Source organism: Malania oleifera, chromosome 4 (assembly GCF_029873635.1).
Source record: "Malania oleifera isolate guangnan ecotype guangnan chromosome 4, ASM2987363v1, whole genome shotgun sequence".
Taxonomy (NCBI): Eukaryota; Viridiplantae; Streptophyta; class Magnoliopsida; order Santalales; family Ximeniaceae; genus Malania; species Malania oleifera.
In genome coordinates this window covers 77,261,238-77,280,509 of record NC_080420.1, presented here as the reverse complement: position 1 = coordinate 77,280,509, position 19,272 = coordinate 77,261,238, and the positions used below count along the sequence as shown (strand labels likewise).

General features: G+C 32.3%; 1 non-coding gene across 1 annotated transcript; it reads left to right on the top strand.

Annotated features, from left to right (window-relative positions):
• Positions 1-2,714: 2,714 nt before the first annotated feature.
• LOC131154689 (small nucleolar RNA R71) lies at positions 2,715-2,822 on the top strand. Its single transcript, XR_009136605.1, has one exon. It is a non-coding gene; the product is annotated as a small nucleolar RNA R71 (small nucleolar RNA).
• The last annotated feature ends 16,450 nt before the right edge of the window (positions 2,823-19,272 follow it).

The following is a 19,272-nucleotide window of genomic DNA, read 5'->3' as shown; positions in this document are numbered from 1 at the left end:
CCTAAATCTGCACGGTTTGGTCGATTGAGCCAATTTGAACTATAAGGTTTGGTCGACCAGGCGGTTGGGGCTTCTCCCGAGGATGTTCAGTCAACCAGAGCATTGAAGTTCGTTTTGGATCGATCGACTGAAGGGTCAACTTTTGACCCAGGGAGGTTCGGTCGACCAAGCAATATTATCTTGGCTAGGTTTGATCGACCATAGTGTGGTCAAACTGTTGACCACGGACTAGTTCGGTCGATCGAATGCTCCTTATGCATTCTGGTTTGGTCAACCGAGCATGCATTTTAGGTGCATTTCAGTCCTAATCCCTTTGTGTATAAACCCTATTCATATGATGATTAAATTTAAGAAGATATGACATATTTTTATGCAGTATAGGGGCTCCTATGATCATTCTAAGGCATTTGAGAAGTAACCTCAAAAATCTGGCGTCAGTAGACCGAAGGGTGATCCCTAAGGTCCAACTATGGTCATTGAGCTTATCTATCCTATCATGCATAAAATGCATTAATTATTACAGACCAAATAATGAAACAAAAATGCATATACAATTAAAGCAAATATCTTCTTCTTTTGCTCTTGACTTTTCATGGGATCAACCAGGATAATGTGCTTTAAGTCGTTTTGGCTTCCACTTCACTTTCATGTGTGTGATCTGAATGATTAACCTGTTCAAGTACTTAGGCACACACATTAGTAGCATGTAATTTGTCATAATCGAAACTAGGGATCGAACTCAAAAATTCAATAAGTTTATATAACCAAATTAACATAAATGAACTACTAGTCAACCTACATAGAGTTACAATTCCTAAATTAGTCATACAAAGAGAAATTACATATAAATAACCCACTATACATCTTAAATGTGTAACTCCTAGGTTATATGCAAGTATGTAAAGGATACAAGTCAATGTTAATCATTGCCTAATCATCCATATTCAAAAAAATTTTGTTTTTTTTTTTTTTTTTTTTTTTGTGTACAAGGATATCATCAAATGGGAGCACACAATGTCACATGCAAATTCTCACCCTCCCCCAACTAAAGTGGAATATTGTCCTCCATGTGAAAGCATAAGGGAGACGAGAGAGATGTTGAGGAGGAAAGTAGAGACGTACTTGGGTGGACAAATAAGGGAAAAGAAAAACTAAAATTAAAGAAAAATATACTTGAAAATAAATTAAAAATAAAACAAAATAAAACAAAATAAAAATAAAGGAAAGGAAAACATCACAGTATGTCTGGAGGAGGCTCTGGAGGAATTTTATCTAGTGGGTGCAGTTTTATAAATTGAATTGGCGAGTCTCCAAATTTGAGTCGTCACAATGAATTAGTCTTATTACCTATACAAAAATTAGCCTCAAATGAATTAATGCTCTTCAGAATACCAAGCATTGCATGTGCATATTGACTTTCTTATTTTAATAGGAAAGGATTTTTTATTCAGTATGTTTTCTAGAAAATTTACTTCTTTAAGAACTGGTCTTTAAGGAAAAGTTTTTGGAACTATTACCTTTAGTTCTTCATAAGCATCAACATTAAAATTTTTACCTGGTTCCTTGAAAGTTAAACTCTCACCATTCTGCTTAACTTCTTCATTTGGTGCACCAATTACCTTACCGTTGTAGAGATTTGCTTCGGCATTGCAATCCTTGATATGTACTATAGTAGGTAATGATGGTTCCATGGTCGTCACTTGCACTTGAGTACCTGGCTAGGATGATGACTCCTTCAATTCCGGGCTCGCTTCCTCTAACTTTTCTTTAGCTTCATCTGTCTCAGTTGCAACTTCAATTGTCAGGGCAACTATTTGTCTATCAATGTGTATCTCAAGTCGGGGAACATCTTCTTCACTTCTCAGAGTGCTAATGGCCTTCTTTATCTCAAGAGGATCCCTTGAGACATCATGTACTTGTTGATGTTCTTTCTGGTATACCTAAGGATTAGACTGAGGTTGTGCCGAAAATTCCTATTTTTCCAGGGTATTCAATGTCGGGCTTATCTTAGTCAAATCGGTGTTTAACTCATTGATGGTACACCGCAATTCATTCATGGTCTGAGTGTTAATTTGCATAAATTCATAAAGTGTATTAGCCATCTGTGTTATGCTATCCTCAAAATACGTCGTCAGTGGAACAAGAGCTTCATTAGATTGAAATCTTGGAAGTGAGTAGCTTTGATAGATTTACTGTGATTGATACTAATGCGAAGGAGCAACGGGATCATAAGTTGGTTGTGAAGGTGGTGCATAAGACTGAGGAGGTTGTTGAAGCTGTGAAAAAGATGGATCAAATTGATCATTCCTCCATGAGAAATTCAGGTGATTCCTCCATTCCGGATTATAGGTGTTCGAGAATGGCTAATTTGGAGCTTTGTTAACCTAATTGCTGATTGTATCTGATCAAAACTACTCTCCTTTTTTAATTTTTCTACCCTCCACTCCAGTGTAGCAACAAAATCCTGGAGATCATTCTCCTATTTGACCTCATATTTAGCTCCATTATCGATTGTGCTAAGAGGTTGTACTGCCATTGGTGCCCAATCATATTGTGTATTCCAGTGTTTGGCATTTTCAGCTAAGTAGTCAAGGAATAACAGTGCCTGATCTGATTCCTTTTTGAATAATTCTCCATTGCACATATTCTAGACAAACTGTTTGCATTCAAAAGTAAGACTTGTATAGAAATAATTGGCTAACCTCTGGGATTCGAACCCGTGATGTGGACAAATATTTATCAGATCCTTGAACCACTCCCAACTAGTCTAGAAGGTCTCGTCACCCTTCTGCATAAACTAAATGATCTGTTCCTACAAAAATTGAATTCTTTATGAGGGAAAAAACTTATGTAGAAATTCATGTTCCATATAAGCCCAATTAGAAATAGAGTGAGGTCTCAAAGAATTAAACCACATCTCTGCCTTATCCTTCAAAGAGGCAAGAAATAAACGAAGTTTAGTAAATTCATCAATTCCAGCTCTATTAATAACAGTATTGCAAGTCAACTCAAAATTTGCTAGGTGTTGATAAGAACCTTTAGGTTCCGTCCCGTGGAACTGAGGTATGACTGATCTCCTCCCATGCTTAATTAGAAAATTAAGTGCATCATTAGGTAAAGCAACATAAGATGGTGCAATGATTAGTGTGGCCTGCAAAAAATCTATGAGCGTGCGTGGTGCAGGTGCAACCATTTTTTTCCCAAAACCTTTTTTTTTTCATGAAGAAAAGCAAAATAAAAGGGAAAAAAAACTATTTTGAAACTAGCTCTGACATTCCCCAACAATGGCGCCAAAAACTTGACTCACTCTAAAAATGAGCAGCGCAAACGCCATCCCAAGTATAGGAGTTTAGAAGTGTAATAATTAGCCCACGGGTTATATCGTCTCCTCAGGGAACACAGTTTAATTCTGGACTTCATATAATCCCAAAGAAAATAATAAAAGAAGTTTTTACTAAACACGGTTCAGTTTCAGTTCCTAGGATTTTGAGATTTTGTGACGAAATTAAAAAGAAACAAGACATAAACTACAGACAGCTCACAAATAAAATTAACGACAAGAAACTAATAACGATAAATAGACGACAGGAATAATTAACACAATTAATATCCCTACTCAACAATCCATTCACATAATAAAATAAACGATAACAAATTTAAATACGGAACACAATCCTATATTAAGCATTCAGACAAGAAATAAAACCTACATTTAAAATTTCGGAAAAAAAAAAAACCTAAAGATGAAAACTTTATGAATCAACTTAAACATTCAACCATAAAAAAACTCAATTAAACATCAACTCAAGAATTTAAACTTAATCCAATCAATAACTTGAACAAAAATTAAACTCAATCCAACAATAGATTGAAACACAAAAAAAATAAATTAACTTAAACTTCAACGTTAAACTAACTTAAACAAAGATTTCAAAAATAAATTAAACTTAAATACTTGCTTAAAAAAAAATTGACTTGAACAAAAAGCTTCAATAAAATAAATCTAAACAAGGTATTTAAAAAGTAATGAAGTAACAAGAGAGAGAGAGAGAGAGAGAGAGAGAGAGAGAGAGAGAGAGAGAGAGAGAGAGAAAGAAGAAGAAGAAGAAGAAAAAGAACAAGAATAAGAAGAAGAAGAATAAAAAAAAAGAGAGAGAATAAAAATTTATCTAAAAAAAGGTTCTTAAACTAACTTAAACAAATATTTAAACCCAACTTTAAATTGAAGTAAACTAAAGTTTTGACAATAAAAATAAATCTAACAATATTACACTAAGAAAAGAGAGAAAAGAGGTGCAAGTCGTGTATGTGTTGGGGAGGTCCCCTATTGCTGCGCACGGCCTCTCAAGAAGAATAGCAAGACTAAAAACCAAACTCCCCTCAAACCTTAATCCAAGCTACTTATAAAGGCAACCCCCTAGCCCCTTTATTTTGACTTTTCAAAACTTGTTTTTTTTCTGTCCCAATCCTAATAAAGCCTACTCTCCTCTCCTTGACTTTTTCAACCATCCAAAAGCCACTCACTCAAGCGCATGCTTCTGTGCTTCTTGCATGGGCCATGCAAAAGCATGGGCTTTTCCTTATCTCACACGGCTCATGTTAAAAGCTCATAAGCGTATGATAACTTCATGCTTGATTTTGACCTAGATACAGTCATTATCTCTCAAAACTCAAAACATGAAAGTTGTAAAGAATTTTCTTGGCTTTCTATATCATCATGAATCAACTCAATCAAAACTTAGATGAGAAAGTTATGCCTAGATTACAAACCAATGTCAGAATTATCCATTAAAAAAACAAAAAAAATAGTGTATGGGTAACTTCACGTCCAATTTCAACCTTGATACAACTAGTATCTCTCAAAACTTGTAGAGAATTTTCTTAAGTTTCTACAACATCTTGAATCATCTCAATCGGACGTCGGATGAGAGAGTTATGCTCAGATTACGATATAATGTGAAAACTGTCTATAATCGCTCAATTAGCTTCGCTTTGCGCTCAACGCCTCAATTTGCATCATTTTATTCTTTATCCTCCATGAACCCCACATACGCGGCTCTTTCAATGAAAAGCTACAGGCCTCACGTGCATGGTTGATTTTGCATGCATGGCCCAGTTTCTCTTACGCATGACTCGCGTACATTTTAATTTCAACTTTAATATCCAAAAATCATCCTCCAATAATAAGATATAAAAAATCCATAAATTATCGAATAAAAACCTAAATATTATAAATTAAGCTCACTGTTAAAATATTGAACATAATTTGACATTTAATTAAAATTATAATCTTTAATACATGAATTTAAACGCCTAATTACGCAATTTTGATGTGTAATCATCCATCTTTGCTGTTGCTTACAACCTCTCTAGAGCAATCCCTTACTTAGACATCGAAGTGATCCTCCAGAGTACACCCCAAGTCCTCCAAGCCACACTCATTTTTTTCTTTTTCAGGCGATCGAGATCAGAAGGTTCATCGGAAATCCATCAACGTTTTATCCCGCAACAGTATGAAGTCTCCTTAACATGTGTTCTCTCCCCCATCCTAGCCCCCTTATTTATAGGTAGAATGGGATAGGGTTAAAAAAATAAAAAAATCCCCAAAGTGTCCCCAAGAACAAGGAAAAGTTCCCCTTAGAGTGTTTGGAGACACCCAAAACGTCATGCTAGCACAAGATAGGTTAGTTTAACTCGAATAAAGGCACAAATGGTCCAATTAAGGCCCTAAGGAGCCTTTAAAATGCAATTAAAACTACATAATGTACACAGAGAGATTTAAAACCTTCCTTATGCATGCATATTAGTGCAAATAGTGCCCGATCAAAAAAGGGCATTGGCAACCATTCAAGATGCGGTTTTTGAATGGAGTAAAAAGCCTCTTTTATAAAAGATAATTCAAGAGATTTCAAGTTAGGTTTTATGGTTTTCTTCCCAACAAAACCAAAATCATGCAAATTCAAATTTTTTTTTTCATAAAATAACCCAAAAATATTTTTAAACTTGAACTAAAAATATTTTTTGGGAGCTGCAAATGACTTGATTCATCTTTTGATGATATGTACGCAGTCTACTTTGAAGATCCATCCATACCAAACCAAAAACCTGGATTCCTTCTTCTTTTCTTTATCGTTCCGTGTTTATATATATATATATATATATATATATATATATATATATATATGTTGTATGATTCAATTTGATTATGCATTAATGTAATAAGACTTTCATGAGGTTAAATCCTTGCACAACTCCTACAAATGCATTTTCAAAAAATTTGAATGTTTGCTTTTAGAAAATTATTTCAAAATAGGATGTACACATACATAAGGTAAGCATGGTAACCATTCAAATGAATGGGTGATTTAGGGTGCTAACGTTTTGAACTCTAATTAGAATGAATTTAAAGTGTTACCTTCTATATTCACAAATGTACTCCCAAACCTAATGTTTTTTTAAAAAAATTTCCTCTATTTTATCTTTTATAAAATTAAAATAAAGTGGTGACTTCATTTTCCTTTGGTCTTTAGGCCAATTTTTTTTTTTTTTTTTTTTTGGCAAGCATTGTTTTTTTTTTTTTATTACAAAAAAGTCAATTTTAATAAAATATTAAAAGAAAATTAAACTAAATAAATTATATTTTAAAACAGATGCTTAACGGGTACCCATTAATGACTCAGTTATTAAATGAATGGCATTAAATTTATAAATTAGTCACCTATTAATAAACCAGTGAATTCAAATCAGATATATTTAATTTCCACCCATTTGACTAACCCACCAAACGGCTTACTACTGCCGCTACTCTGCAATGATATCAACAGTGCAATGATAATTCCTTGCAGTTGTGGAAAGCCAACCAAAAGAAATTATGTAAAAGGTTACATTTCTTGCTTGTGTGGTCAAATGTTTTCATCTTTCGTCTTTATTTATTTATTTATCATTCATTCACAACCGTTTTGCCAACATGGTTGAATCCATTTCTTGATTAATTATTAGCATCTTAAATAATTTATAATTATTTAATTATGTAACAATTTTAATTAATATTCATACTAATAAATTTAATATTTTATAATTTACGAATGCTTTAATCTCCTTATTAATAACATTATTAATTGACATTAACTATTTAATTAGTATCTTAAATAATTTCTATTTATTAAATTATGTAAAATTTTAATTAATATTAATACTAATAAATTTTACTATTTTATAATTTAAAAATGAATTAATCTTCTTATTAATTAACATTATTAATATTATGTAACTAAAAACGTTTCTAATTAAAATTTTCAAATATTATCTATTTAACATATTTATTTATTTTTATTAAAATTTTATAATTAATATATTTAATTATAATTTCAAATATTTTATAATTAAAAATTAATTAATATTTATCTTAATTCAACATTTTTAATTCACACTTTAATATTTTTTTATTGAATAAAACAAAATATGTTAATTATTTTCAAATTTAATACATTAATTTATGCTTATAATATTTTCATTTTAATAATATTTTTATGAGTTGTCATTAATTCTTCATTAATAAGATATTGTCATGCTCATAAATTGTTAAAATTACATTTATGTCATTGCGTATGATAGTAGCTAATTATAAGTAGGTGAGGTAATCCTTGATTACTTCTCAAAAAGTACTTTCTTTGTTTGGAGCAAAATAGTTTTAAAAATGAATTAAACTTCTTATTAATTAACATTATTAATATTATGTAACTGAAAATGCAATTCACACTTTAATTATTTTTAGATTAAATATATTAATTTATGCCTATAATATTTTTATTTTAATAATATCTTTATGAGCTGTAATTAGTTCTTAACTAACAAAATGATTGTCATGCTCATAAATTGTTTAAATTACAATTCTTTCACCGTGTATGAAAGTAGCTAATTATAAGTAGGTGAGGTTTAATCCATGATTACTTCTCAAAAAGTACCCTTTTTTTCCGGTAAAATAGTTTTAAAAATGAATTAATTTTCTTATTAATTAACATTTTAATATTATGTAACTAAAAATGTTTTTAATTAAAATTTTCAAATAAGATCTATTTAAAAAATTAATTTATTTTTATTAGAATTTTATAATTAATAAATTTAATTATAATTTCAAATATTTTATAATTAAAATTAAATAATATTTTATCTTAATTGAACATTTTTAATTCACACTTTAATATTTTTCTATTAAATAAAACAATACAAGTTAATTATTTTCAAATTAAATATATTAATTTATGCTTATAATATTTTTATTCTAATAATCTTTATGAGTTGTCATTAGTTCTTAACTAATAAAACGATTGTCATGCTCACAAATTGTTTAAATTACAATTCTTTCACCGCGTAAACCATGATTACTTCTCAAAAAGTACTTTTTTTGTTCGAGCAAAATAGTTTGAAAAATGAATTAATCATCTGATTAATTAACATTATTAACATTATGTAACTAAAAATGTTTTTAATTAAAATTTTCAAATATGATCCATTTAACAGATTTATTTATTTTTATTAAAATTTTATAATTAATATAGTTAATTATAATTTCAAATATTGAATAATTAAAAATTAATTAATATTTATCTTAATTTAACATTTTTAATTTGCACTTTAATATTTTTCTATTAAATAAAACAATATATGTTAATTATTCTTAGATTAAATATATTAATTCATGCTTATAATGTTTTTATTTTAGTAATATCTTTATGAGTTGTCATTAATTCTTAACTAATAAAATGATTGTCATATTCATAAATTGTTTAAAAATTCATTTTCCTCATTATTTACAACCGCAAAACCAGATTTTTTTTTTGTACAACGTGAGTTGGACTTACCCACTTATTGTCTGAGATGAGGTAAATGATACCCACTACGAGCAGTTTGAGCACTTCTTTTTTGACAACTTCTTTCATAGTAGGGTCAAGCCTACGTTGAGCATCTTGAACTGGTCTAGCATTGTCCTCAAGGTGGATTTTGTGTGTACATTAGCAGCATCAATACCCTTGATGTCGGCTATTGTCCACCCAATTGTGCCTCAATGCTTTCTTAAGACTTCTAGCAACTGGGATTCGTCTTTCTAATTCAACTTCGAAGAAATAACTACAAGAAAACTGCATTCTTCAAGACCAAGAAAAACATATTTTAAATATTTAGGGAGTGGTTTCAGTTCTAGCTGGGGAACTTCCTCCTCTGAAGATTTAAGTATGTCTGATGGTGGTAAAGTCTCAAACTGGGGCTACCATCTAGCACCTACAACTTGTACCTTTAGTGGTGAATAAAAATTTGTAAAATAGTCCAAAGTTTCAAAGAAATTTTCATCAGCATGATTAGTTTCCTCGTTACGTAATAATTCAAATGTCTGAAACTCATCATCAGAGAAAGGAAGAGTTGAGCCACTAATTTCTATTGATGTCAAAACCTCTACAACATTCATATCACTTGTGACATCAAAATGGCTCGACATTTTGCAAGCATTAAAAACATTCAACTCAAGTCCCATGTTCCCAAAAGTAAGTTTAGAACACCACTTCTATAGTTTATCAAGGCATTTGACGTAGCTAAGAATGGTCTTCCAACGATAACAAGAGCTTGAGAATTGTTGACATTTGAATGCCTCATATCCAAAATTACAAAGTCAACTAGATAGTAAAATTTGTCAACTTTGAAATTAGGATAGCTTCCCAAGAGGGGGGTGAATTGGGAATTTAAAAACTTTCTTTTTAATTCCTTTTAAGAAGACTTAACTTCTTTTATTGTTTATCTAATTCTTTTACTTGTTTGTTTAATTTTTCAAACACACAATAACTTGGTTTCTTTTATACAATCAACAACACAAGCACTTAAACAACTAAATCACCAATCAACCTTTCAATTAACCACACTATCCAAACTAACCAAACACAATTTGAAGGCAAACAACAAAACCAAAATTAAGATATACAGTAGTAAGAAATTAGGATGGTTGTTTGTTTATGTATGCCTTATAAATATGAATCAAGCCTTGTAGTTGAATGATATGCTCGTTAAAATAAATTTGCTTCTTTTATATGATTTACAACCACATATCCACACTCTTCCCAAAATTTAGAATTCAAATAAACTCTTAGTTAATTTTCTTTAGGTGTTTTAACCAAGTAACGTACTCCCGTATGGTTTCCGCAAAGTATGGTTTAACCAACGTACTCCCTTTCGGTTTTCGTAACCCAAATCAAAATTAAACTTTAAGTTTGTTTGATTTCCAAATAAACGTAGTATATATGATTTCAAATTTAAACCATCCACGCAATATAAATATACTGAAAATAAAGAGTAAGGGAAAGAGAGTGAGACACAGGATTTTACAAGGTTCAGCTTCAACACAGCCTACATCCTCACCTTTGGCAAAACCACCAAAGGATTCACTAAACCTGTTCCTTTACTGGGTGGAACAATACCTTTACACACTCCTTTAGAAGGCTAGAGTAGCACCTCTCTAAGCGACAATCCCTCACCTAGCCAACGATCTAGCAAACCTAGAATCGTCACAATCTACAAGAATATAATATAAATTCTGCGTACAAAAAATACTCCCAAAATTTAGAGCAAGTTGTACAAATTGAGATGTAAATTGTACTTCAAAAAACCAAATCAAAATAGAATATATGAAGCTCTAAAGTTTTTAGAAGTCACTAATGGTTCGTTTAAAAGAGAAATGGAATTACAACCCGGAACCGAACTTTGATATTTTCAATCTACCAAAATTGTAGAATTCCTCTCCAGCAAAAGACGTGAGTAAAGAAGAACTTCAGAAGAATTTTAGCACAAGATGAATTTCAAATTTTGTCTAATTTCTCTCTTTTCTTGTGTTTTCTGTATTATGTTTTTTTTTCATTGCCCAAAGAGGTATTTATAGGCAACTTAAAAGATCAACTTCCACATCAAATTATGTAAACTTTGAAAAAACATTTAATTTGTTAACTAAATTTTGAATTTCAAAATTTTGAAAGATCAACATTCACATCAAATTAGGTAAACTTTGAAAAAACATTAAATTGTTAGGTAAACTTTGAAAAAACATTAAATTGTTGATTTAAATTTTGAAATTCAAAATTTTGAGAGATCAACATCCACATCAAATTAGGTAAACTTTGAAAAAACATTAAAATTGTTGACTAAATTTTGAAAGATGTTGTCCATATCAAATTAGGTAAACTTTGAAAAAACATTAAATTGTTGATTAAATTTTGAAATTCAAAATTTTAAAAGAAGCTTCCCGTTGAGATCTAAAATTTGCTCCACGTGGCAGTCGTCTGCCACGACATGGCAGTCATTTGACATAGTTAAAATTTAAACCCAAAATACTTTTATTAAACCCTTTAACTTGCCAGTCGTCTGTCCATAGACAGACAGTCATCTGTCAGGTGCACTGCTTATCAGAAACTCACTTTTTATTTTGAACTCTTTCCTTCCTTTAAGACCTTTGTTACTTTAATTTCAAAAACATGTTTTAAGCTCTTTAAAACAAAGTGTTTCTTAGTTTCTTTTTTTTTTATAAGAGCTTCACATATCTAAATGATATTTGGTTTTGAAGTACTTACAACAGTTCTTCTAATTATGGTCTTCTTAAATCTTTCAGCCTCCTTCAACCTTTTGAGGTTCACTTTTGACTTTGGGTTTGCTTGCCCTTAAGCTTCTTCATTTGTCATTCATTGCCTTCAATATTCTGAGGAGCTTTCACTAGATTAACATTGAGCTTCAACTTATCAACCTTGAGAGTTCTTTTACCTAAAACATATCACTTAACATCATATGTTAAAGCATCCTTCATTTTGTTATCATCAAAACAGGATTGAAAAGTCCAATAAAGTCAACAAACTTTCACAACACCCCTCGGTCTCTTGATTGACCTATCAGCTAAATGGAGCATGAGTGTAGTGGCCTTTAACTCTCCCATCCCAAGTTGCTTATAAAGTGATTATCACAACAAATTCACACTGCTACCCAAGTCCAGCAAATCTTTAGCAATTCAAGATTCACTAATCATAATGGAAATTGTAGGAGAACCCGGATCTCTACACTTTAGAGGAGTCTCATGTTGAATGATTGCATTAAATTATTTCGTTAAGAAGGTTTTCTTCTTCACATTCAACTGCCTCTTCAGTGTACATAGTTCTTTTAGAAACTTGGCATAAAAAGGAATTTGATGAATAACCTCCAATAGTGGAATATTAATTTTCTCCTGTTTGTTTACCTCCAAAATCTGTTGGCCCAAAAGTAGAGTCTAGGGGGGGTGGGGGTGAATGGACTCTTTCGCATATTTTTGTTTTTCTTTACAAAATATAAATTTTTGCAAGATACAAAAATTATATCACAATATATAAAATATAAATCATGCACAAGACATAAATAAAAGAGTAGGGAAGAAAAGCTCGACAAAGAATTTTAATGTGGTTCAGCCTCCTGCCTATGTCCACGCTTTAAGACGCTCAAAGATTTCACAATCCACTATAAGCTTCCTTCAGGAGAAGCCTTTACAAATGGGAACAAATCTCTATCACTCATTAAGAGCCGCAAGGTTCACCAAGAACCTTCACACAAGAACTTTGGACTTGTATTTATAGGCAAAATGGGTTATTAGCCGTTTTATGGCCATTGGGCTTGTAAAATAATTGTTTACCTTGAAAACTAACCATTTATAGCCATTGGGGCTTGAATTACGACACCAAATGTCGATTGTTTAACCTAATTAGTTGACTGTTTACCCCAATTAGTCGATTGATTACCCCAATTAGTCAACTGTTTCACTTGGGCCATATTCTACCTGAAACCATCAACTAATTTCCCAAATCAGTCGACTGATTGCCCAAAAGTGAAAGTCTTCAACATGAAAATTGTGGGATTTTTTCTTAACTTTTCGTATATACTAAGATCACCCTTTTTTGTATTCTTATAGCAAAAATTATGCTTCAAATACCGAAGGGTGTTCAGGAAATTTGAAAGGTGCATAAGTGAGGTTTTAGACCCAACCAGGACCAAGTGTATTAAAGTTCACAATACTAAGATGTTAAAAACTTGCCCCTTCTAAAAACATATTTGAGTATAAGATATTTTTGTTAGGCTCTTTGTTTTATCTTTGAAAATCATGAGTGTTGAATTTATGACTTAGTGAAATCCTATATACTCTTGTGTCCTAGTATTTATATGCAATTTGCTCAACTCTTGCTCAATAAACATGTGTGAAATAGAACTGCAAGATTTACAATAAACACTACCTCAAACACTCCCCATTACATATGATTCTACATTAGCTTCCTTGGATGTGCTTGAATTCTTCCGAGTGAGTGTCCTTTTGATCTTTCCTACTCAAACGTCTACTCGGTCTGATCTTTGCCTTTGATCCAATACTATCATGTATTTGTCACTTGTACCTATACTTAACATGATCTACAAAGATAGGATACACTTGGAATTGAAAATAGGTTAATATCATCAAAACACATTAAATATAATTATGTAGCCACTAAAGCTAACAAAATCTCTTTTTGTTGCTTACTCTTGGTAGCCGACGATAATCCCTGAGGGTATGGGGTTGCAGGGATATACTCCTTCCTCAACTCCTCAATTTTCTAACACAAAGGCTTAATCTCCTTTTGTTGATCCTCATCTTGGTCATCATGTGCTTTAGGTGACTCGAGTTCATCTTCCAAGGCTTCCGGGCATTGATCAGGCTTAGAATCATTTTCAGTTGATGGCCTTGGTACAACCTGCTCAATTTGCTTACCACTCCTAAGTGTGATACCAGATTTCATTGGTTTAACATCTTAATTCTCAACTGAATGCACCTGTGACTTCTTGTACACTTGTGGGTTGGGTTAAGCATGAGTTGGAAATGTACCCTTCTCCAAAGTGTTCAAAGTGGTCGCAAGTGGTCACTAAGTGTGCCTTTGATTTCATTGATGGCTCGAGAATTCTAAGTGCTGGTTGCATTTTGGCTTGCCATAAATTGCTAAAAAGTTGCACCCAGCTGAGCAATTGTATCATCCAGTGATTTCTTAAGAGGTTGAAAAGGCTGCTGATATTGAGCCACGGGAAACTGCTGAAAATTACTCTGAGGAGATGTAGCTGCTTGGCTTCATATTGGCCTAACAAGGATTAATCTCATTTTGATGATAACAAATTAAGGTTACTAATTTGTGCTTTCAAGTTAAGTTTCAAGAATCATGAGTTTTACAAAGTAAATGGTTATACTTGGAAAAGATTGAACGAAGCCTAACTTAAAGCTACAAGTCATGAAGAATATGAGCGTAGTGAAGTGTTGATCAAGCTTGGACAATGTCAAAGTTATACGACATGAAGACTTAGGAATTAAATGTATTTATTTTCTTAAAGTCTTATGTAAGCACTTCTAAACTTCAATATTGTGACTAAAGCTCTTCGGATTTAACTCTGGACTTAAAGACTTGATTTAGAATCTGGAAAATATTTTTATAAGGTCCAAAATACTTTTCAAAGTTAATATAAACAAGTTATGCAATCAAAATGTGAAAAACACTAAGTAGTATAGTGTTCTGGCGACTGAAGTTTATCACTTAGATGACATATATGCTACTGCCAATGTAAACAAGAAAACATAACAGGGCAGGCGACTGAACTCTCGAGGTCTGGCAACTAAACTGCTACTGCCTGTTCTGAAGCACTACTTTTAAATAGTTCAGGCAACTAAAGTATATGTTTTAAACTTTCTAACAACTCTGATTTCTTTCCAAAATTGAAAGATTTGGTTTCCAAACTTGGGGAAAACGGTAAGAATTTTTCCTACCCTATATAAAGATGATTTTTACGCAATTAGGGCAACCAATACTCGCACATACACATTGAAATTCTTGATATACTCTTAATTCAAACTCTGAAAAGCTGCTGTGAGTTTTTGTTGAAAGCCCTAAAGGCATTTTGATTTCAATTCTCCTAATTTCTCATACTACAATCAGGATCCTTTTGCAATATCTGTGAGCTTCTATTGCGTATTTATATAGTGCTTATAATTGTACAAATTTTGCTCTGTTGTGAGAGTGTTTTTCTTATACAAACAATCTATTATTGCTAATTTTGCAATCCGACGACTCAGGTATAGAGTTGTTGCCTAGCAAAAGGGTGTTCTCGTTAAAGAAGGTTTCCATCTTCTAACAGAGAGAGGCATACTCCACCTATTGAATGGAGTGGGTAAAGGAAATCCTCACAACAAGTTTCTTGAGGCAAGGATATAGGCAGTGAGTCGAACCTTGTAAAAAGTCCATTGTTCAGTCTTCTTCCCTATCTCTTTAAATTCTCCAATCATAAGTTGATGTGTATGTTTTTGAATTAGTCAGGAAATTCTATTTAACACTGAGTTCGGTTTTGAAGTACTTTGAATAAATCCATTGAGTTTCTAATGGTTTGTACGTTTTAAAGTTTTCAATTGAAATTCAGACAAGTGTTGAATCTTCGATTTAGATTATGTTAGCTAAGGTAAAGCTATTGTGACTAGTTGTGTATTCAAGCATAAGAAATTAAGGTACTAAGTTTGCATTATTGAATTTTTATCTTAAATATATACTATGTTGTTGATTGAATTCAGGGGTAATTGTTGAACTTGCTGAAAGCTAAAATTTAGAATCTATTTTTTCAATTTCATATATATTCCTAGGATTGTCTATTGGTCTACTGTAGCTGATTAATAAATTGTGTTTGATATTTGTGTGAGATTGTGATTGGCATATTTTAAAAGATTTAAAATAAACTAAGATTCCCCATAATAATTTTTAAAATACCCAATTCACCCCCCTCTTGGAATTACATCGTTACTTTCAATTAGTATCAGAGCCTAGGTTGTAGCAAATCCTAATAGGTAGTTACACAAAGATCTTAAAGGCAAACGTAGGTGTATCCCCTTTCAGTGAAAGGCAATCCTCATCTAGACCTTCTATTTTTTATTTTTATTTTCATTTTCTTTTTGCGGTGTTAACTACGCCTTATGGAAACAACGAATGACAATATTTTTGCAAACCATGGATTGGAAAGTCTGGAAAGTAGCAACCCAAGGTGACTATGTTCCTTCTAAGACTGTAGATAACAAGGAAATCCCTAGAGAAAAAATTGACATAAGTGAGACTGATATGAAACAGCTGCAAATAAACTCAAGTGCAATGAATGCCTTATACTATGCACTAGACGCCAATGAGTTTAACAGGATAACGAGATGTAAATCTGCAAAGGAAATTTAGGACAAATTAAAAGTAACCTATGAAGGAACTGTAGATGTTAGGGATAGTAGAATCGACATGCTTACTAGTGAGTATGAGGCCTTTAGGATGAACCCAGAGGAATCCATAACTAGTGTGTACACTAGGTTCACACACATAATTAGCTCCTTGAATGCACTAGGGAAGAACTACTCTACATATGAAATGATTAGGAAAATCCTTAGAGGACTTCCTCCTATTTGGGAACCTAAGGCCGCTGCCATAACTGAAGGCAAGAACTTAAAGAACACTTCCCTAGATGAACTCATAAGGTCGCTTCTCACATATGAGACGACTATAAATGAAAGGACAACTGAAGTTAGCAAAAATAAAAAATCCATTGCACTTAGAGCTTTAAAAGAAAGCTCAAGTGACAAAGAGGATAATGAGTTGGATGATGATGACTTAGCATTGTTTACTAGACGACTAGGCAAATTCTTTAAAAAGAATAAAAGATTTGCTAGAAAATTTAAAGGAACAAAAATGGACAAAGGTGAATCAAGTAAGAAAAAAACTAAGGTTGAACCCCCAACTTGTTATAATTGTAAAAAGGCAAGCCACATAAAACCTGATTGTCCACAGTTTAAGAAAAATGCTAAGAGCAAAAGAAAAAAGCAATGAAAGCCACTACTTGGGATGACTCCAGCTCAAGCAGCTTGGAAAGCAACTCAAGTGATCAAGAAGTAGCTAACCTTTGCTTTATGGCGAGAGATGACAAGGTAAAATCTTACTCAAACTCACTTATAGAATCTAGTGATGAATCTGGTAACGACTCATATGAAAACGTGCCATCTTGTAATGAAATACAAACAGAAGTGTTTTTACTACATAAGAGGTTCATTGATGTGTCTAAAAGAAACATCACATTAAAAGGACAAAATGAAATGCTTATTAACCAACTAGAGTCATCTAAATCAGTTGAAAAAGAAAAGGATTTGGTTATTGATGAACTTGAAAGTAAAATCAACCAGATGGCCAAGGAACTAGTAAGGTTACAAGTGAACTGTAAAGATATAAAAGATTTAGAAATACTTAGTCTTGAAGATAAAATAGAGGTCCAATCTAAAATCATTTACAATTTCACAAGAGGAGAGGAAAACATCAATGAACTGGTTGGATTGCAAAAGATGTCTTTAGATAAGAAAGGCATAGGATTCAATGGATTTGAAAACAAGAAGAAAAAGAACCTCTATATGGGGTATTTTGTAAAAGCTTCTAAATACTATGCAAGCACATCCTCAACTAATGTATATGAACACACCACATGGTTTCTATGTAAAGAGAAGGGACACATAAAATTTGAATGTCCATTTAAGAAAAAAATGTTAAAACCAAAAAGGTGTGGAGAGTAAAAAATACAACTAAATTAAACCCAAAATGACCTAAGAAGATTTGGGTACCTAAAGTAACATCTTAAATCCTTTTTGTAGGTATGTTTTAAGTCCACCCCATCAAAATACAAATGGTACTTAGATAGTGGATGCTCAAGGCATATGACTAGAGATAAGTTCAAGTTCATATTGTTGACACTAAAGGAAGGCAGACATGTCACTTTCAGAGATAATGCTAAAGGTAGAATTATCGGCATCTGCAAAGTCGGTAAGGAACCCTCCTTGATTATTGATAATGTACTATTATTTGAAGGGTTAAAGCATAATCTACTTAGCATTAGTCAACTAAGTGATAAGGGTTTTGACATAACATTTAAAAAGAACAAATGCATAGTTGAACATACCCAAAAGCATGAAATATTGTTTATTGCAAACCGGATTAAGAACATTACTGTATAAATTTTAAAAACCTGGTATCTCAAGATGTTAGATGCTTCATGACCTTAAATGAAGCCAGTTAGCTATGGCATAGGAGACTAGGACACGCTAGCATGGACCTGCTGTCCAAGTTAGCTAAAAAGAACTTAGTCAAGGGTTTACCCAGCACAAAGTTCATAAAAGACAAGGTCTGTGATGCTTTCCAACTTGGGAAGCAAACCAAGATTAGCGTTAGGAAGAAGCAATTAATCTCCACTGGAAGGCCATTGGAACTAATTCACTTAGACTTGTTTGGCCCCACTAAAACACAAAGCCTAGGAGGAAAGCAGTACTCATTTTTCATTGTTGATTGTTAGCCCTAGTGGCTAAGGTTCTTCATTCCAGCTTGTTTTGATGATAACTACCCATTCAGTGGTTCTTTGGTTAACTAATATTTTTCCTCATGTTCAGTTTAGATAAACAAGACAATACCAAAGCAAGCATAAGGATCAAACGAACCTCGATGAAGTAATGGGCAAAAGCATACACCAGGAATACTCAAGGCACAACCAACCGAAGTCAACATAAAGTCTTATATGTATAATGGATTGTGAGTGAGGTAGAATATTCCTATAACTCTTGAGGCATGATGTTGTTAAGAATACTTAGCAAGAGTTGAGAAATTGCATTTGCATGATAGTTTTAGGATATCATTAACAAACTCAATAAGTTTTCAAACATGCCTTTACAAGATATTTTATACCTTAACAAACTTATATAAGGACAACTTTTAAACAAGATTAGTATTTTAATAACTCACAAACTTGGTCCCCATTTTGTTTAAACAATGGTTAAGCACCCAAAGGAAATGGATCAAATCAAGTGCTTAGATGGTTTTCTGAAAAGGGCCTAGCCTACGGAAAACCATCGATGATTTGGGAAGAGCCAAGAAAAACCGTCGATGGTTTGGGCCAAAATATGGCCGTCCTATAGAAAACCATCGACAGTTTGTGAAAAGCTCAAAAAATCGTTGACGGTTTTGTACGGAGGCAAACTGTAATAAATGTGCTAAAACGGCTAGTCTTTGATTTGTCTTGCCTTAATAAATGCCCAATGGCTTGCCAACATCTAGTTCGTCTCCTTGGCCATAAATATAACCCTTTAGCATTCATTTAATACATTTATTGAAGCATTTGGTTGTTGAGAAAAATAGTAAAGCATTCATTCTAGTCTTCTACTTG